The sequence below is a fragment of the Marmota marmota genome, unplaced genomic scaffold, assembly GCF_001458135.2.
Source record: "Marmota marmota marmota unplaced genomic scaffold, marMar, whole genome shotgun sequence".
Classification (NCBI taxonomy): domain Eukaryota; kingdom Metazoa; phylum Chordata; class Mammalia; order Rodentia; family Sciuridae; genus Marmota; species Marmota marmota.
This window is the reverse complement of record NW_026000168.1, coordinates 2824483-2842282: the sequence shown is the minus strand read 5'-3', so window position 1 is coordinate 2842282 and position 17800 is coordinate 2824483. Positions and strand designations below refer to the sequence as shown.

Sequence of the window (17800 nt, the reverse complement as noted above, 5' to 3'; positions counted from 1 at the left end):
GGCCCGCCTTGCCGGGTTGTGTAGGTGCAGGTGCGAGGTGGATACTCTGGAGGGAGCCGGGCTGTCCCGGGAGGAGGGTTGTGAAGCGGCCAGGCTGGCAGGACCACCACGGAGGGAGAGCATGTGAGACGAGGGTGAGCAGGGTCCCCCTGTGCACACGGGCTTCTGTTCCCAGTGGCTGGGGAGCCTCCAGTGCTGACCAGCAGTGTGTCCTGCAGATCTTTTGCCCTCTGTGGCCAGGAGAGATTGGAGGGCAGAAAGGGGAGCAAAAAGAGAACATTGTAGGAACGCTGGGCCCCTGGCCCATGGTCGGGTCCAGGGTGAGACCAGCCCCTGTCCACCGAGGAGGAGGCACAGCCTTCTGGAAGCTGCCCTCCAGGTGCTGGGTCGGTGCTGCCTGGAGCCTGGAGCCCAGCAGGGCTCAACGCAAAGCTGGACACGGGCACCTTGGTGCCTGGGCCAGCAAGGAGGGCAGCACCCACCAGAGATGGCCACGGCTTTGCCTGGCTTGAGAACGGTGCTCAGAGATGGGAGGTGCCCTTGGGGATCACGGGGTTCCTCTGGGCCTCTCTCCCATGTGGTCCTCTCCTGGGGCCTCACCAGAGCGTCAGCTATCCGGCGGTTTGGCCGTCCTTGGGTCCCTCTTCCTGGCGGTCCTGGCCTTGACCCGGTTGCACATTTTAAGCTGAGTGTCTGAGTTCCGGGAGATAGGAGGCCACTAGAGGAGGCTGAGCACCAGGAAGGATTTTTCTGAGTTGGAAGAGTGGCTGCGTGCGTGCAGGGTCACGTGGACCTTTCCTGGGGAGCCACCAACACCTGTGGCCCAGCCAGAGGTAGGTGTTCCTACCGTCATTGTGCTGCTTTCCCCTCTGGGTGCCCCTCAGGGGAGGGCACGGTTTCCCTTGAAGACGTGCGGGGCGAGCCAGCCCTGGGAGCAGGCCTGGTGTGGCCCAGGAACGTGTTAATGTGACGACGTCCATGGTTGGCATTGGAACCAATCTCCCTCATCTCACCGCAGGAACAGCCCCCGGCTTCGCAGGTCTACCCCCGGTGGCTCAGCAGCACCAACTGCAGGTCCTGGAAGATGTCACCCTCCCGTGGCATCATTAGTCACAGAATTGAAACCATGGTCCCGAAGAGTGGTTTCTCCCCGAGGCCCTAGACCATGGCCACTCCCTGTTCTCCTGGGTGCTCAGGACACAGCCCAACCTTGGCTCCTGGCCGGCCTTTCTCTCCTCTGAGGCAGTCGCCCCAAACTCTCCTTTCTCCCTATCCTGGGGTAAAAGAAGTTTCTACGGCACAGCTGTCATTCATGATGGGGGTGTGCTGCCCGCTGGGAGGACGGGCTTTAAATGACATCCCCAGAAAGGGACTTGTGCACAGAAGGTATGAACAACCCTCGTAACCCCACCGTGAACAGCAGGCCAGGCCCAGCTGATAGATGGGTGAGGACTTGAACAGAGTTGTCACCACAGAAGGAGCCCCGCAGGTTAGAGTGTCAGGAGGAGTTGTTCCCAGTCAGCAGACTGTGGGGAAAGGCCAAGGGAAGCCATGTGGGGAAGGAAAGGACCCCAGGACCATAGTGCCCTGTGCTTGTGTGAAGGGCCGGGAGAGAGCCCAGTCTCCTGCTTCGCTGGTGGGAACATAAAACTGTGCAGCCACCTTGCAGAAATGACCGTCCAGCTACCAGGGCTCCTGCGGCCAAGATGCAGGCTGTGAGATCAGGCAGGTGTCCAGGTGGAAGCCCTGTGCACATGTCCTCAGAAGCCTCGTTCGCAGCTGCCCCTTGCTGGACTCGGCCCATGTAGGCCTGAGTAGGGGGATGGACAGACAGGCTGTGGGAGCTCTGTGCAGGTTGACCGTGTCCAGCAGGAACGGGGAAGCAGCTTGGACAGTCTCGGGGACAGTGTGGTGAGTGACAGAGCCCTAAGGACAGCACACGACACAGTCCCTCATGCAGGGGCATCCCTGAGAGTTCTCAGCACTAGTGAGGGACACTCAGATGTGGCCCTGGGGCTGGGGCATCCCAGTCTGGGATGGCACATAGAGGAGGTGTTAAGCCACTCCGGCTCCCGATGATGCTGGCGACGTGAATCTGTACACGTGTTCAAGTTTGTGGACATGCCCTCCCCCAAGAGCCCAACTTGTGAGGCCAAACCCAGGCTGACCTGCAGGCTCCACCTGTGGCTCGAGACTCCTGTGTGCTCTTGGCACCCTGCCTGCTCTTCCTGGAGGCCTTCTCCCTGACCCTCTGGTGGAAACCGCTTACCCTTTACGCTCTTCCAGAAGTGGGATCCTCTTTGCTGGTTTTGCCCAAAGTCCTCCTTAGAAAGCAGTAAACCAAGGGTTTAAGGCCCGTGCACAATAATCTCCCCTCCTCCTTGGGATATGTTCCATGACCCCTAGTAGACGCCCAGAAGTGTAGATCCTACCAGTGCCTTCATACCCTGCCCGAGGTCACGGTTCACTCATGAATCAGGCATGTTCAGAGATTTACAATGATTAAAAATAGAACAATTATAACAACATACTGTGATAAAAGTTCAGATATTACTGTACTTTTTGCCTTTTTATTTAAAGGAAGCATTTTGCAGCTTATTTTTGGCATATTGGAATTGCCAGCATTGCTGTTCTCACGCTTTGGGGCCAGTAGTATGTAGAATCAGGGCTACTTCAGTACAAGTACTGCAGTTCTCTGACCATTGATCTGATAACCGAGATAGCTACTCGTGATTAATGGGCAGGTAGTGTATACAGTGTGGATACACTGAACACAGGGATGGCTTAAATCCCAGGCAGAGTGGCATGAGATTTCACACTACTCAGAATGCCATGCAGTTAAAACTTATGAAGTTCTTCTTCTTGAAATATCCCATTTAATATTTCTGACCATAGTTGCCCACAGGTAATTGAAGCCAAGAAAAGCAAAACTATGAATAAGGTCAGGGAAAGGGATAAACTTTTTTCTCCCCTTTTGAGTAAAAATAGTAAAGCTTAATGGCAAAAACATGGCTGTGGAGGAGTCTCCTCACTTTCTTGTCATTAGATGGGTTATAGCGTACATGGAAAGGCATTAGTGGTAAACCCTTACATTAGTTTATTTTTATATATTTACTGAGCCCCATCTACCAGATTACCTTGGGGGTCACAGACTCTCTGGGAGGATATTGGCGCCTACTCCGCAGTCCACAGCAGTGGTAACAGTACAGTATAGTGTGTGGGGGGAGTGGGGAGGGACTTATGGAGAGCCAGGTACTGTCCTCAGAAAATCTCATGGTCCTCACTTCTCCCGACAAGAGTGAAGCACAGTGTCACTGTCATCCCCACCTCCCAGGTGACAAAGCTGGTGGGGAGTGGAGAGGTCAGTAGTAGAGCTGGGACTGGACGCAAGTCTCCTCTCCACCTCCTGAAGGCTATGCCGGGGTGGAGCACAGGTGGGCTGCACCCCCTGCCATGCACTGCATCCTCTGTCCACTCTTCCCCGGGGGCCTTGTTCCCGTCCTGGTGTGGGCTACGAGAGCACCCAGAGGGCGTGCAGTGCTTTCTCTTCCCTGGCCAAGGGCAGGCCCTTCTTTGTGTGTTGGGCTTTACTAGAGCAGGTATTGGAGTAACTGGCAAGGGAAGCGCGTCCTCCCCACGGCTCAGGAAGGAAGTGGTAGGGGTGTGAGCGACCACTTGGATGGTGTGTGATGGTTCTGAAGGTGTTTTACCCGGGTTCTCCTCACCACCCCCCAGGCCCGTAGCCCTGTTTCTACAGAGGAGCCCAGTGAGGCCCAGAGGGCAGTAGCACCTGGGCAGCCGTGTTGGCCGCTGGGGCCCTGGGCTGCACACTCGGCCCCACCCTTCCCTTCTCTGCCCTCCCAGCGGGTCCCTATCCATTAAATGGGAGAAGCGCATTCCTCAAACCTAGGCACAGGGGACAAGATTCAGTCCATTTCCACATGCATTTGGTTTTTGGTGCCGCATGGCACCCGTTTAGCAGCTTAAACAACTGAACCTGGGCTCACAGTCCTGCTGGGCTGAAGCTCAGGGGCCAGGTGGCTGGGTGCTCTGCTCAGGGCAGCAGGGGCTGGAATGGAGCTGCCCTGGGTGCCTGTCCACAGGCCGTGGAGGAGAATCGGCTTCTGAGCTCATTCTGGGGGCTAGGAGAATGTCGTGCCTTGTGGTTGTAGGACTGAGGTCCTGTCCCCTGGCTGGCTGTCAGCCTGGGCTGCCCTTAGCCCTGGAGGCTCCTGCATTCCTGCCGCAGGACCTCCTCCCCCATGGAGCCACGGTGGCAACAGAAGCCTTCCTGGTGCTTCCCGTCCCTGTCGTCCTTGGGCTCTGCCCTCCCGATGCCAATTCAAAGGGCTCACGGTTCTTCCAGGCGCGGGCAGATAAGCAGCTCTTGTGAGGTCAGCTAACCTGGGGCCTCAGAGAGGATGGCAAAGCCGTTTCACCGCAGCCGACGTCGGTGTTTGATGGTCTGTCTGGGAAAGGTGCTGGCCGGGTGCAGAGTGGGGGACATGTGACCTGATGGCCTTGAGAAAGGCCAAGACACAGACGGCCACCTCCAAGGCGTTTCTGTTTTCCTTACCAATCACCTGAAGTGTCCTGGGTCTTTATGGGATCTCTTGGTTTGGGGCTTCTGCTAATAGGATGCACCTTCAGTCACCAGGTCGCTGGTTGGAAAGCATCTTGGGATTTGTGTTTCCCTCTGCTTTACGACAGCTGGAGGAGGAAGGCGGGCGCTGGCCGAGCCCCACAGTCCTGTGTCCCTAGCATCCAACAAGCTCCCCGCCTCCTGAGCATAGCCACATCCTGGCATTCCTCTGAACCTCTGTGCCCCATCTTCCAGAACCTTCTGTCTGCTCCTTGGCTGTTTGATTCCTTCTTTACTTTGGGGTTGCATCTTAAATATGTCCGTAGATGAATCCCCAGGTGGACTTATCAGAATAGGCTAGAGACGAGGCGTTGGGTGAAGCTCTCGATGCTTCCTCCGTCACGGCCCCTACTCGTCTCCAGGTGTGCTGATGACCTTCGTCCTAACTCTATGGCCCACCAGACGGTGGTGTGACCAGAGGAAGCACCAGGCCGGCCACTCTCCCTCAGAGGCCCAGTGTGTAGACCTGCTCAGGACAATGTAGACCGCAAAACTCGTGTCGGTGGGTGTGTAAGTAGTGGGTGTGAACCTGATGCCTGAACATGGGCTTCAGTCCTGTTTGTTTTGAGCTATGGCTGGTGCGGCTCACCCGGCTTGACCACAGGGTCAGTGCTGACGCCCCTGACCAGCAGTCCTAAAGCTCCTCTGGAGAGGAGAAGATGCTACCAAGGACTAGGACCAAGAGGAGCAGTGTCCAAATGGTCCCGCCAAGCATGCGGTGCCTCTGAGGGAGGTGGGCTTGAGTCTCCATGTCGTGGGGTGTCTTCTGATCGGGTGTAGGTTTGTTGGCACTTTTTTTTTTGGTACCAGGGATTGAACTCTGGGGCACTCTACCACTGAGCCCCATCCTCGGCCCTATTTTGTATTTTATTTAGAGACAGGGTCTCCCTGAGTTGTTTAGCGCCTCGCTAATTTGCTGAGGCTGGCTTTGAACTTGCGGTCCTCCTGCCTCAGCCTCCTGGGCCACTGGGATTACAGGTGTGCGTCCCTGCGCCCAGCAGCGGCACTTTTTCATGTCCTGCTTGGATGCCCGTTTCCTCCCAGCTCCACTCTGACTTTCCTCTGAAGCTCTGCCTTCACCTCCAAGCAGACAGAGTGATCAGGGGCCCACTAGAAGCCGCTCTGTGTTGGGCCAGAGAGTCATCCAGACTAAACCTAGGTATTTTTTGTTTTGTTTTGTTTTTTTAATTTTCTCATTTTTCTATTGGTGCTTTATAGTTGACATCGTGACTGAACCTGGTTTTCCTCCTCCGTAGGATGGGTGGCTGATGCCCACCTGGACAGTTCCTGGAAGGCCCAGGGTAGGGAATGCAAATGCCTCCCACACCGAGGCTGATGAAGGCGTGTCCATCCCCATTACCTGGATGAGCAGGGCTCTGCAGGTCTGCTGTGGCATTCAGACGCTCCCCCTCACCACTAATGGTTACTGAAGATAATTTTTCAAAAAACGTTAGAGGGGCCATGAAGGTGTAGCTCAGTGGGTGAGTGCTTACCTAGTATGTGCAAGGTCCTCAGTATGGTTCCCACCACCCAGGAAAAAAATCAAGTTGATTTTAGGATTATTGGAAATACTGGATTTGATTTTTATCATCATATCTTAAGTGAGTAAAATAGCATTTCTATAACTGTGATTCGGAAGTCCTGGAGAGCCCCTGGGTTTTTCTCATGGACTGCAGTTAGCATTTTATCACAGCTGTTTTGAAGTGCTGGTTCTTGTCCAGTCTGGGGAGCATTGTCTCCCTGTCCCCTGGCACATGCTGTGGAAGCTGTCTGACCAGGATGCCTTGTGTCTGTCCAGCCCCATTTGGGTTTGTCACCATCCCCGGTGCAAGGGCTCTCCGGGCCTGGCTTGGGCTGACCAGTGCTGCAGCCTCCCTGGGCCCCAAGGGCTCACGGCCATGAAGCCAGAAGCTTCTCCCTCTCTGTCAGGCTTGGCCACATTTCCAGTAAGGCCCTTTGGGGACAACGCAGGCAGTGAGGATCAATTAGCATTTCTTCTTTCCCTCACCACTCCAAGAGGACACACGCAGGGGATTCTCTGTGCAGGTTCAACAGCTCTAGCAAATGGGAGGAGCTGAGGCCGTGGGTGCTGTGAAGACCCATCCCGGGTATCCTTTCTCCCCGGGAGCGGTGTTTCTGTCTTTCCATGTATTTTGCCTGCCTTTTAATTCAAGGCGTGTGATTTAGAGAAGTCAGAGCGTCGCATTACAGTGGTGTCAAGCCGGTCTGTCTGATTTGATTCTAGCATCGCATGCCCAGAAAGGAGGCTGGGAGCCTGCTCTGCCCCCAGTTAGCTGGGAGAGCCCAGCAGTTGACCCCAGGGTGCCAGAGATGCCCCAGTTTCCTGTCCTGTAAAATGGAGCTACTTGCTTCTTCTAATAAAAAGACCTTTCCTATAGATGTGAAAAAAGAAATTTAAATAGTATGCAAATGCTTTTATTTTGATTTTGGTTCTGGCCCGAATTGACATGTGAGACCACGTTCTGAGTTGCCGGCATCCTTCCTGTTTCGGGTAGAGTCTGTGAAAGTGATTATAGGTAATAAATATCTTTTTTTTAAAACTTATTGCAGAGGCAGTTTTTCCACCATTAATGAGGGTAATTTGACTTGGTTGAAGAATTGCAGTTCTTAAGAATTAATGCAGTAATCCAATTCAGAGATTTAAAGAGATCTAAGATTTTTCACAGGTCGCGTGCTAGTGAATGTGCTCCTATCACATAGCAGCTAATGGGCTTGAACGCCAGTCTGTCATTTACCGCTCCTCGCCCGCCGCACAGCCGCTTTGCCCTTGGTGCCGAGTCTAGTTTCCAGCACTGCGGATTATTTAGCCAGGGTGGTGTATTTGTAACACTTGGGAGAGATAGTATCCCATTTCCCACAGCCACTAATTACTGTAAAAACTGGGGTTATCTTTCTTAATTACATGTTCGAATCCTAATCTGCAGAGGTCTGAGGACTATCAGGCTCAGAAGAGCTGCCTTCTTGCCTTGCTTTCTCGGATGAGGGTCTGCTAGTTTTTTAAAACGTATTTTAAAAACTAATTCATGGATCGTTGCATTCATGCACGTAGGTTGATTCTCAGGAATGTGGAGGGTTAGGTGTGTCGTGTCCCCAAAGCTGTGTTTTTGATCTCGAGGTGTTATAAACAGCTAAGGATGGTGTCTGAAGGCCGATTGGTGCCGGATGTTGAGAATGCTCTTATTTCCTGATCTCATTACATCCCTTGATAATCCTGTTTTGAGGCCCTTGGAAGCACTGCGTCTCTCCACGTGTTTCCCGGTCAGCATGGCTGGGCTGTGTTCATGGGAACCTCTGGTCCTCAGTTAGAGAAAGGACGGGAGTCTAGTCATTGCAGTGCCGAGGGCTGTCTGCAGCACAGGGAGACAGCTTCCCGGTACCATGAGCCACCTGCTCACGTCTGGAGGCCGCACTTGCTTCTAAGAACCCTGGAAAGACAAACAAATAGCTGAGGGTCACTGCAGGGCCATCTCGTGCCCTGTGCTGTCCTCGAAGACCTGCCTGACAGGTCATCAATTTTGAAACCAAACAACATGCCACACTCTCAGGAGGAGGGACAGCCTGGAGGTGGAGCTCACGGGGACACCTAGAGCTGTACCTTGGTGGAAGTCTGTGTCTTCCAGGACAAAACAAGGTAGAAAGCTCTTGGATGTTTTTAGTCAGTTGGGGGAATCTTCTAGAATCTTTTGTCAGTCACTAAGGGGGGGTAGATTCCCAGCAGACCCACTTGAAGGCAAGGATCCTGTGGCAGGCTGGGTTTTGTTTGTTTGTTTATTGATGGTGTGGGCAATGGCAAGACTTTGCAGAGCTCAAACTCCCAAACTGGACAGGCACATCTGGAGAGCAGATCAGTTACCAACCGAGAATCCTCATTTCCAAAGAGAAGCGGCCATTTCTGGAGCCTCCAGGAAACAGCAGGCCTCTGAGGCTTCCAGAAGCACTCACAGTGTGGTGCCGCGGACCCTCTCCTCTGCTGGGATCAAGGTCTGACCACACTGTGTGCGGTTGCTGTTCTGCAGGGTGGCGGGGCTGGGCTGGCCAGGAGGCACAGAAATCAAGGCACATGAAGGATAGAGCAAAAGGTCAGTTGGAAGGACAGAGACCAAAAGGAGGGCTGCTCATCTGAGGGTCAGACATCCATCAGAAAGACCTCTTGCCAACTCCTTCCCCCTTGCCTTCCCTCTCCATCCCTGCCAAGGATAGATGGCCCTCATCCTGCTCACGCTATTAACAAAGGGAGTGTTTCCTAAAGGAAGCCCAGCCCTGAAAGTCACAGCCCGGTCCCGGAGCTGACCGCAGCGTGGGTCACAGAGAAACTGGCAGCAAACGCGACTTCCCCGATGTCCTGCCACCCAAGGGGCAGGCCTAGTTCAGTCTCTATTTTTTCCATCAGTCATCTATTTTTTCTTAAATGTTGGATTTCTCTGAGAAAGAAAAATAGATTTTAAAATGTAAAAACCTGTTCTTCAATTGAGTATGCAAAAATCTCATTGCAGTATTTATTCCAAACCTGCTCTCATAATGTTCAGTGAAGGAGAAAACAGCAAAAAAACAGTTGTTGATGGACTTAGCACAGAACTGGATTAAATAAGCATTAGTCTGCAGAAGCTGATTACAGGAATATGAAAATGCAGTATCTTAATGGTACATATTTTTATGTGGCAGCTCAGTTGCCTTTCATTTCGCAGCTAATATGTCTATTCTTATGAGTCATTTACTTCTTTAATTACCTTTTGCAGGCAAGGCACCATGGTATATTAATGTGAATGATTTTTACTGCCAGTTTATCATACAATGCCCCAGAAGTTGAAAGGCGTAATTGACTTGGAAGAACAGCACATGAAGGAAACAATATTTAGCTGACAGTTTTCCTTGTACCCTCTGTTGACGTTTATGAGTTTACACTGTGCTAAAGGAGTAATAAACACAATTTTCTTTCAATAACAAGAAAGGGTAGCTTCTAAAATACATTTGTGGAAAACACATTTGTTCATTTCTTGAATAATACGAAAATAACACATTTCCGGTGATAAGACCTCTCGGATTGCCAATTGAATTAAACCTTTCAAAGTGCATTTATAACCTATCTCAGAGCATTAGGAGATAGATATTAGGATTCATGTGATCGGATCGGTCTAATGAATATTTAAATTACAGACAGATTTGGGGGAAGTCGCGTTTAAATCTGGATGTTGGGGTGAGACTCTGGTGGAGGGGGCTCCCAACTTCCCAGAGGCGGGAAGGGAGCTTGGGAATTGGAAGTGGGGTGGAGGGGGACTTGGAAGGCAGAGTCTGTGGGCACAGTTGGGAAGAATACAATCAAGGAGGCAGGGCCCAGCCAACCCTTTCAAGGTCTGGCCTTGGCACTGGTGACACGCAGCCCTGGCTGGGCCCTTCTGCCAGGAAATCTGGGCCCTGTGGTGTAGCTGTCACTTCTGCAGGCCCCCTGGTCCCCAGTCCTGGGTCCTCCCCCTACGTAGAGGGAGTCCAGCTTCTCATGGTTTCCTGGATTGTTTGCAGTCCTGTCCTCTGCCCCCTCATGAAAGTTTTCTAGCCATTTGTTGCTGAGCTGGTGGTGAGCAAGGCCAGCGTCTCCAGAGTTCTGGCCTGCTGTAAAGGGAACCTGTCAGCTCAGCATAGCTCCGCTGACCCTCCAGCGCCCGGGGCAGCTCTCGGTACCAGGCACTCTCCGCGGAGAGCATTCAGAGGGGAACTATTTGGGGGCCAGCTGGTGGGGGCTTGTTTACTTTTCTCTCTGTGTTCCTGTCCCAGACCTGGACGAGTTTATACTTCATCTTTAAATGGATACTGTCCCCCTCCTTCCTCAGGGAAGGGGCGTGACCTCTTCTTGGTGAATTGCAACTTTAGGACAAGATGTAATTCCCGTGGGACTCCATGGACTTCCTGTGCAGGTACTCCCGCTGCTGGATTTCCCCCCAGTGTGTGGGCACAAATGGTTCAGGCAGAGAAGCACCCAGATTCATTACTTAGCGCGTGGAATGATAATTTTTTTCATACCTTTTGGGGACTTTTTCTCTACTACTTTTGCAATTTCTGTCGCATCTTCCGAAGTCAACAGAGAGCACAGCTTGAAAGTCCAGCGGCGCTCCCTGCTCTGTGGGGTCCTACTGACCTTCTCTCCTCCCAGGTCCCTTTGCCTTCAGCTGCCCAGCGCCCTGGAAAAGGGGGCAGAGTTGGTGCTGGCAGTCGTGTTTCCTTGGCTACGCGTGAACGTTCCCCTGTGTGTAGCTCCCGTGTGCGTGCACACCTGTGTTTGTGGGTGTCGGGTGGCCTGGTGGGCACGGGCCCTACCTCGCCTCAGTGCCTGTTTCCTGTGTGGCACTGGTCACATTTGTGCCCGGTTATAAGAACTGTGGGGAGCTATCACTAAACATCCATGTCCATGCCAGGTCATAAAATATCCAGGGACAATGGCTCCTGTCACCAAGTAACCACTTCAGCCTCTGTCCAGGCCACTCTGGCCCCTGCAGATGAGAGGCAGGTTCCAGTCCCGCAGAGCGTCAGAGCAGAGCCTCGGAGAGCATGGGCATTGTTCTGAAGCTCCCGCATGAGAGGCTGGCTCAACCTGAGCTGCAGGCACTGTGTATGGGAGCAGGAATTCCATAAATGGAGGTGAGGGGAGCAGGAGTCTTCCCCTTTAAGGGACCAGGAGGATCACAGTATGAAAAAACACTCCATTTAAAATTTAAATGAATGCACTTACTTGGAAATACCATAGAGTCATAATCTGTTTGTAAGGTGACTGACATATAAAGTGCTTTTTTGTTTTAAAGTTAAAGAAACAAAAAAAAAAAGCGAATTTCGGGGTAAGGTTGCCCGTGTAAATGTCAGGTGTAGTATAACCTGTGCTCAATCCGGGAGGCGAGCAAATAACCTTGGTATTTAGGACCCTGCCGTTCAGAACATGCAATTGTATTTTGTTGTGTCTTTTTTTTTTTCTTTTTTAAGAGGACTACATTAAGAGGTCACCTATTAGCTGAGCTTGTGCTGTCTGAGACTAGGCCACTCGGTCTATTAAATTCCAACCACTGTGCAAACACGGCAGTGTTGTTCTGGGTCCACCATGGCCATGGGATCGGGTTTCACCTGCCTGCACCTCTTCAAGCAATTAGAGCAATTAGCATGCAGCCATTCACATTCAGGGATTCAAGGTCCAGGGTGACATTCAAGTCCAGGAGAGTCTGAAAGGCAGAGAGAGGAGGTCCAGAGCCTGACTTCCATCCCAGGGCCCTGAGCAGAGGATTTCTCCTTTAAAGATGGCAGCTCTTTAATGATGTTTTTGTGAGATTTAAAAATGACATATCAGAAGTTGTTTATATCAAAAAAACCCAGCAATCATTTAATTATACTAATGAAGGTCTTTATATGTGGCAGGGAAAAAAAAAGCTGGAGACAGCCCTGTGACATGGAGTGTCACTTTGTGCATGGGGGCGGAGGGGGTCACCCTTTGCAGAGGGAGAGCCTGTTCTGCTATGTGCAGGGAGTTTACATTTCACTTTTACAGTAAGCCACACTGTTGGGGGTAGCTGCCACAGCTACAGCAACATGAGAGGTTCACGTTGGAGGATTTGGAGAGTAAGTGTTGAAAGCAACTACTTTTTTTTTTTTTTTAAAGGTGAGAGAAGAATAGCGGAGACTTGAACAGATTGATCTGATACTGTTTAAAGCAAAATCACCAACTTCATCTAGCACATTGCATTGTTGTAGAGGCAGGACAGAAGGTGACTTTTAAAAAAGCACCGGGCTGAGAATCTAGTAGGGTGTTTGCTTTCTGTTTGTTTAGTTGTTTTTTTTTTTTTTCTCTCCCACATTTGTAACTTAGTTACCCAGGAATCTTGTTTGCACAAGGCAAACCCTAAACTGATTACAGCTTTTAAAATTGGGTTGTACATTTTTAAATCCATATCTCAGTGATGGTTTATTATGCCAAAAAAATGGGGGGCGGGGACAGGGAGAATGCTAATTTTAAATAGCCAGGCATTCCACAAAACAGTTCTTGCTTTGCCGTCCCAGAGGGTTTTCACAATCAGGAGTGACAACCGCAGGCTACATCCTACTGTGGAGTCCTGTTGTTCTTTAACCTGGAGCTGCTTGTTCCCATCAGTGTTGGTGAACACACAGCTCTAAGGACAAAACTCTGTGGAGAAGCACCTTTTCATTATGTGCTCTGACTTTAATTAAAATGAGAGGCTTTGTTAAAAAAAAAAAAAAGTAATTGTATGCCTCTAAGAAAGTTCTGGCAAACATTCCTTTAAGTCATTACCCTGGTTGGCTTGGGCGCTACTGGGTGGGCAGCAGGGACCCATCCGAGGGACGGAGGCCGCTGCCTGTCTGCAGGACTAAGGAACCCTTTGCAGGGAGCTGGGCTGCTGGGTGCTCCCGGGCGCCATCTCTAGCTCCTTGGAGCCCTGCCAGGAGAAGTGTGTGTCCTGACCGCCCACTTCCCAGGTTCTGTGCCTTCTGATCCTACATCACAGAGCGGAAGCTGGGGTGTCGGTAGAATGCGGCATGTGGGCGCTGAGCAGCAGCCTCCGGCTCTCCTGCCCTGGAAACCATTGCTAGGAAGTCATGGCCAGGACTGGGACTGGACCGGAGGCCAGGGGAGCAACTGCATTGGCCACTCCACCCTCCTAGAGGGGCAGGGTGGGCAGGGGCTCCAGGCTCCAAGGGAGGGGAGGCAGTGGACCAGATTGGCCCCATTTCTCCCCCAGCCTGGTCCTCTGTTTCTACGATCTGCCTTTTGAACTGTTTTTGTGGCTGATCAGTTCCACCTAATGTGTCTCTTGATTTCTGTATTGTAATACTCAGGCGACATGCTGTTCTCTTCATTTTTATAAGCTTTAGATGCTTCTGCCTGTCATATTCCGGCGGTTTATCTTCGGCGTCTGGATTTGCTTTCAGACTTGAATGTCTGTCAAGCTGCCGTTGCTTTGAATGTGAGATCAAAAGAAGATGAATTCCAGTAAAAAAATTTCCTTCCATGAAGAAAAGATGGGGGCCTATGTAAACACCCGTGACAGCTCTCAATGAGTTATTTTAGCCGAGTATCAGCACCTGCGTGACAGGCCGTCCAGTACGCCGTGCTCGGTGACATATCGGTGGCTTCTGTGGCAGAGGAGCAGAGCAGTTTGCGGGAGCCCTTTCTTCCTCCTTTTTCCCCTTGAACATGGCTGTTCGGCTCTCCTTCCTCTCTCTCCAGCCAACCTTCTGGGCCTCCTGCAGTGGGCTTTTCCTCCGGGTACCTGTCGAGTCCCTCTGGTGACAGAAAACAGGACTCGGGTGCTGAGTTGGAGAGGTTAAGGAGAGTTCGGGTATACCAGGCAGGCATCTGAGATAAGCAAGGAGCTGGTGGCTGGCAGAGACAGAGACTGTGAAGGAACAGCAGCAGGGTCAAGGGCACGTCCCTGGAGTGCAGGGATGATGGGCTCTTTAAAATACATGTGACAAAATCCTCCAAAGCTGCAGAATCTGAATTTGCTTTCTTTCCTTGTCTGTCTTTTCTTTTCTTTTCTTTTCTTTTCTTTTCTTCTCTTCTCTTCTCTTCTTTCTTTCTTTCTTTTTCTTTCTTTCTTTCTTTCTTTCTTCTTTTTTTTTTCTTTAAGCATCCTGCCTATGTAAATGTCACTACAAAAATATCTCAAGAGCAGGTTTCCAGAAACCCTGTTGGTGTGTCTGTGTCTCTGCCTGCGTGAGCCGAGTTTGGCGGGGCTGGCTCCAGCCAGGGCACACTTGGTGCACCATGTTGCTGCTTGCAGACCCGGAGTGATTTAGAGACGCGCAGCATTAATAGATTTCTTTAAGTGCTAACTTTGAAAATTACCTACAAGCTCCAACTGATCTTTCAACTTTGAAAGTGAAGAATTACTTGAGGAATTCTTGTGGTTTCTTTGTCATTTGCTGAGAGCCCAGCCAGCTACCGTGGAGGCAGAGCCGGGAGGTTGCCTACAAAGGGCAGAGTTCCAGTGTGCGCTCTCCTCCGGCGGCGAGCTTCAGCCGCTCAGCACTTCCTGTTTATTCAAACATCTTTTTTAACCACTCGGCAACCCCCGCTTCGACAGAAACAGCCAGAACCCATCTACAGCAAGAAGACGGAAATCCAAAGGCAGGCAGTGCGAGCTCCCTCCGTCAAACTCCTCATTTTCTCTGTAAGTGTCTAGAGGAAAAAAAAAAAAGACCGTTGTTGCTGGGTTGAACTTTTAAAGGAGGGATCTGTGCTTCTCAGAAGGTGTGAGCCGGGCAGAGAGGGTGCTCCAAGTGGTTTACTGCCTGCTCCCTCCACTCTGCCCCAGAGACTGGAGAGGCGGCTGCCGGTCACTCCCTGCTCATCACTCTTGCTTGCAAACGTGTCTCTGGATGTAATCAGCCGAGTCTGGCCAGCAGAGCGGCTTCCCAGGCTGAAGGTGGCCGGAGCCGGCTCTGCTCTGGCTGAGGATGCGCGTGGCCGTCCTCTTCCTGTTGGTGGGGCGTAGGGGGACGCGGCCGGTGCCTGTGTGATTCTGCCTCAGCAGACTGTCCCCCGGCTTTGGCACCAGCACACCGGCTGCATTGGTGCATCAGTCTTGATGATCTGTGTCCCAATTTCATGCCAATCAGAGCCCGACTGCTGACACACGCAGTCGTGGTCTCTCTCCTCCACATGGTGTTGTTGGAAGAGAGTGGGCTGCTCAGGGAGGGGAGCCCCCGCCTGGCGCTCCAGGTGGCTATGGACTCCGGTGCTGGAGGGCTCTTGCAGTTTTCATGGTGGACGCCTGGTTGGGCAGGGCCAGCGGGGACTGGGCTGGGAGGGCCAAGCGTCTGCTCTCCCAGTCCTCTCTGTTGAACTGACATTTTAAACACATGGTATGACCCTTTTTAAAAAGGCCACACCCTTTCCTGCCCGTGGTCATCCCGCTGGCCTCTCCCCTCCCCATCTTCCACCCTGACCCCAGCTTCAGGGGAACTGGTATCCAGGTGCTATTTTTTTTTTAAGCTATACTGGTCAGAGAATAAACAGGAAATGGAAAAATGTCTCTTTTGATCTTCAGAGAATAGTTATTACCCTGAACCTTGTTTGTGAGTCCCCAGACTAAATCTCCTTGAATCTCAGTGTGTGAAACAGCAACTCTGAGAGCACAGAGAGGGACATTCTCTGCAGTTGTGCAGACCTCTGATGGGAGAAACATGTACACACACAAGATAAGCAAGTGGCCACGGCGGCTGTTTTCATGTTCCAAAGTCGTTCTGCTTGGTAAGGACAAAGAAAAATGATGTTTGTGGCTCTGCCTTGAGGACAATTTGTTTAACAGTAGGAGTAATTGCAGGTAAGATGGAAAGAGAGACTGCAGGTATTTACCCAGATGCTGGCGCAGGTGTGGCGCTGGGGCTCCGCGTGGGAACCGTGGGCTGCCGTGCCTGTCTCTCTGCCTGTTTGATGACCGTGGTGCTCCTGCTCGCTGCTGGTGTTGCTTCTGGACAGCGCGTCTGGTGATTTATCAGAAGGGAAGGGAGTAGCTGAAACTCAGGGATGTGGGACCCAGGTCTGTTTTGTTTTCCACTCAGAAAGCCTTGCCCTTTAACAGATACACAGAAAATAATGCACGCATTGTTTTAGGATAAAAGGAAATTATACATGTCCTTGTTATTTTTTTTTAAAGGCAATCGAGTTAACCCTTGAGATTCAGGAGACTCTGTCTCCTGAGAATTCAACAGGCTTCTGTGGAGGATTGACCTCGCGTGTGGGGCTGCGGAAGAGGCGGTCCTGGGAGCGGGTGCTCGGTAATTTAGGGTTTCTGGATACTTCATTCAGTTATGGCTGCCTCGGTAGGGGCTCCTTCATGGTGTCCCTGAGCACCTTCTGATGGTGACACCATCCAGCCAGGCCTGGTGGCACCTGCCTGGGATCCCAGTGCCTCCGGAGGCTGAGGCAGGAGGGTCCCAAGTTCCAGGCCAGCCTAGGGAACTTAGCAAGTCTCAAAATCGTGAATGGAAAAGGCTGGGATGTAACTCCGTGGTCTAGCATGTGGGAGGCCCTGGGTTCAGTTCCCAGCGCTGGACAGACAAGCCCCCTGCCACGCAGTGTCATCAACCCAGACTCCTGACCTTAGATCTGAACACGGTCAGCTCAGCTGAGGGACTGTGCACCAGGGGCTGGGCGGCCAGCTTCAGAGTGATGCAAGACAGTGTGTTGCGTCCTTGCTGTGTGCTGACCGGGGAGGCCTGCCTGTCCCTCAAAAATACCGCCTTGCCTTGATCACCATGTACCGTATCTCATGATCTTCAGGGTCCTTATCTCAATATCCTTATCTCCAGGGGCCAAAGAAAAGGCTTCTGCCTACCTTCAGTGTGGATTAAAAGAACAAGCAAACCAAAGTCTGGGTTTTTTAATTCTCAGGCGGGTTCTGCCTGACTCTGGGAGAGTGTTTCTACAGAGGCGTCCCTGGCCTACCTGGAGACCGGCACATTCTTTACCGTCCAGAGCCTGGTTTTCTGGAGGCGCTTCCTCGCACACAACCATCCTGAGAAAGTGCTGTGCGTGATCCTAACACAATGCCCGGCCCAGGCGGATCCAGTCCTATAAATCACAGCTCAGAATCTGTCTCGTCGCCTATACTGTTTTGGAATGTGAATTGAAAATATGCACACGGAGGGATTCCCTCTGCATTGACTATATAAGGGAACAGGAGCAGAGGCCCAGGCAGCCTGCGCCCCAGGCCCGTCCACGGGGGTTGGTGGCTGTGCTCTCGGGGATACAGCAGTGGCCTGTCCACCTCCTCTGTTGCCATCTCAGGTGACCCCACAGGGGCCGTCGGGCTGCATAGCAACACCTTATAGTTAAGCAGAGCCTTGTCTGTAGGGATCCAAGTGCCCAGTGAAGGTTGCCTGTTGATGCTGTGGACACCCTGGGGCGGGGGGCTGCAGAGACTGTCCCATCTAGAGGTGGGAAAGTGCTGCTGTGACGTGCTTCCCAGTCTCCAGTGTGTCTGTGTTTCGTGCTCGGCAGGCGGATGGTCTGGATGCCCTGGGAAGCGTCTTTCCTGTGACACGGTCAGCCCTGACCACAGGCAGCCTCCTCAGAACCATAGGGTGGTACCGTGAAGAAACTGGGCTGGAAAGCGGAGCGCCCAGGACACTAGTGGGAGG

At 52.0% G+C, this 17800-nt stretch overlaps 1 protein-coding gene across 9 annotated transcripts in view; it reads left to right on the top strand.

The window, feature by feature from the left end:
* Foxp1 (forkhead box P1) overlaps positions 1-17800 on the top strand; it is a 616519-nt gene that overhangs the window by 454922 nt on the left and 143797 nt on the right. The window contains exon 1 of one of the 9 annotated variants that reach the window (XM_015494922.2): positions 14605-14826. The exons of the other annotated variants lie outside the window; for them this stretch is intronic. The gene's annotated coding sequence lies outside the window, so the exon portion shown is untranslated. Of the gene's footprint in view, positions 1-14604; positions 14827-17800 lie in introns of those variants that run through there. 9 annotated transcript variants of the gene reach the window in all.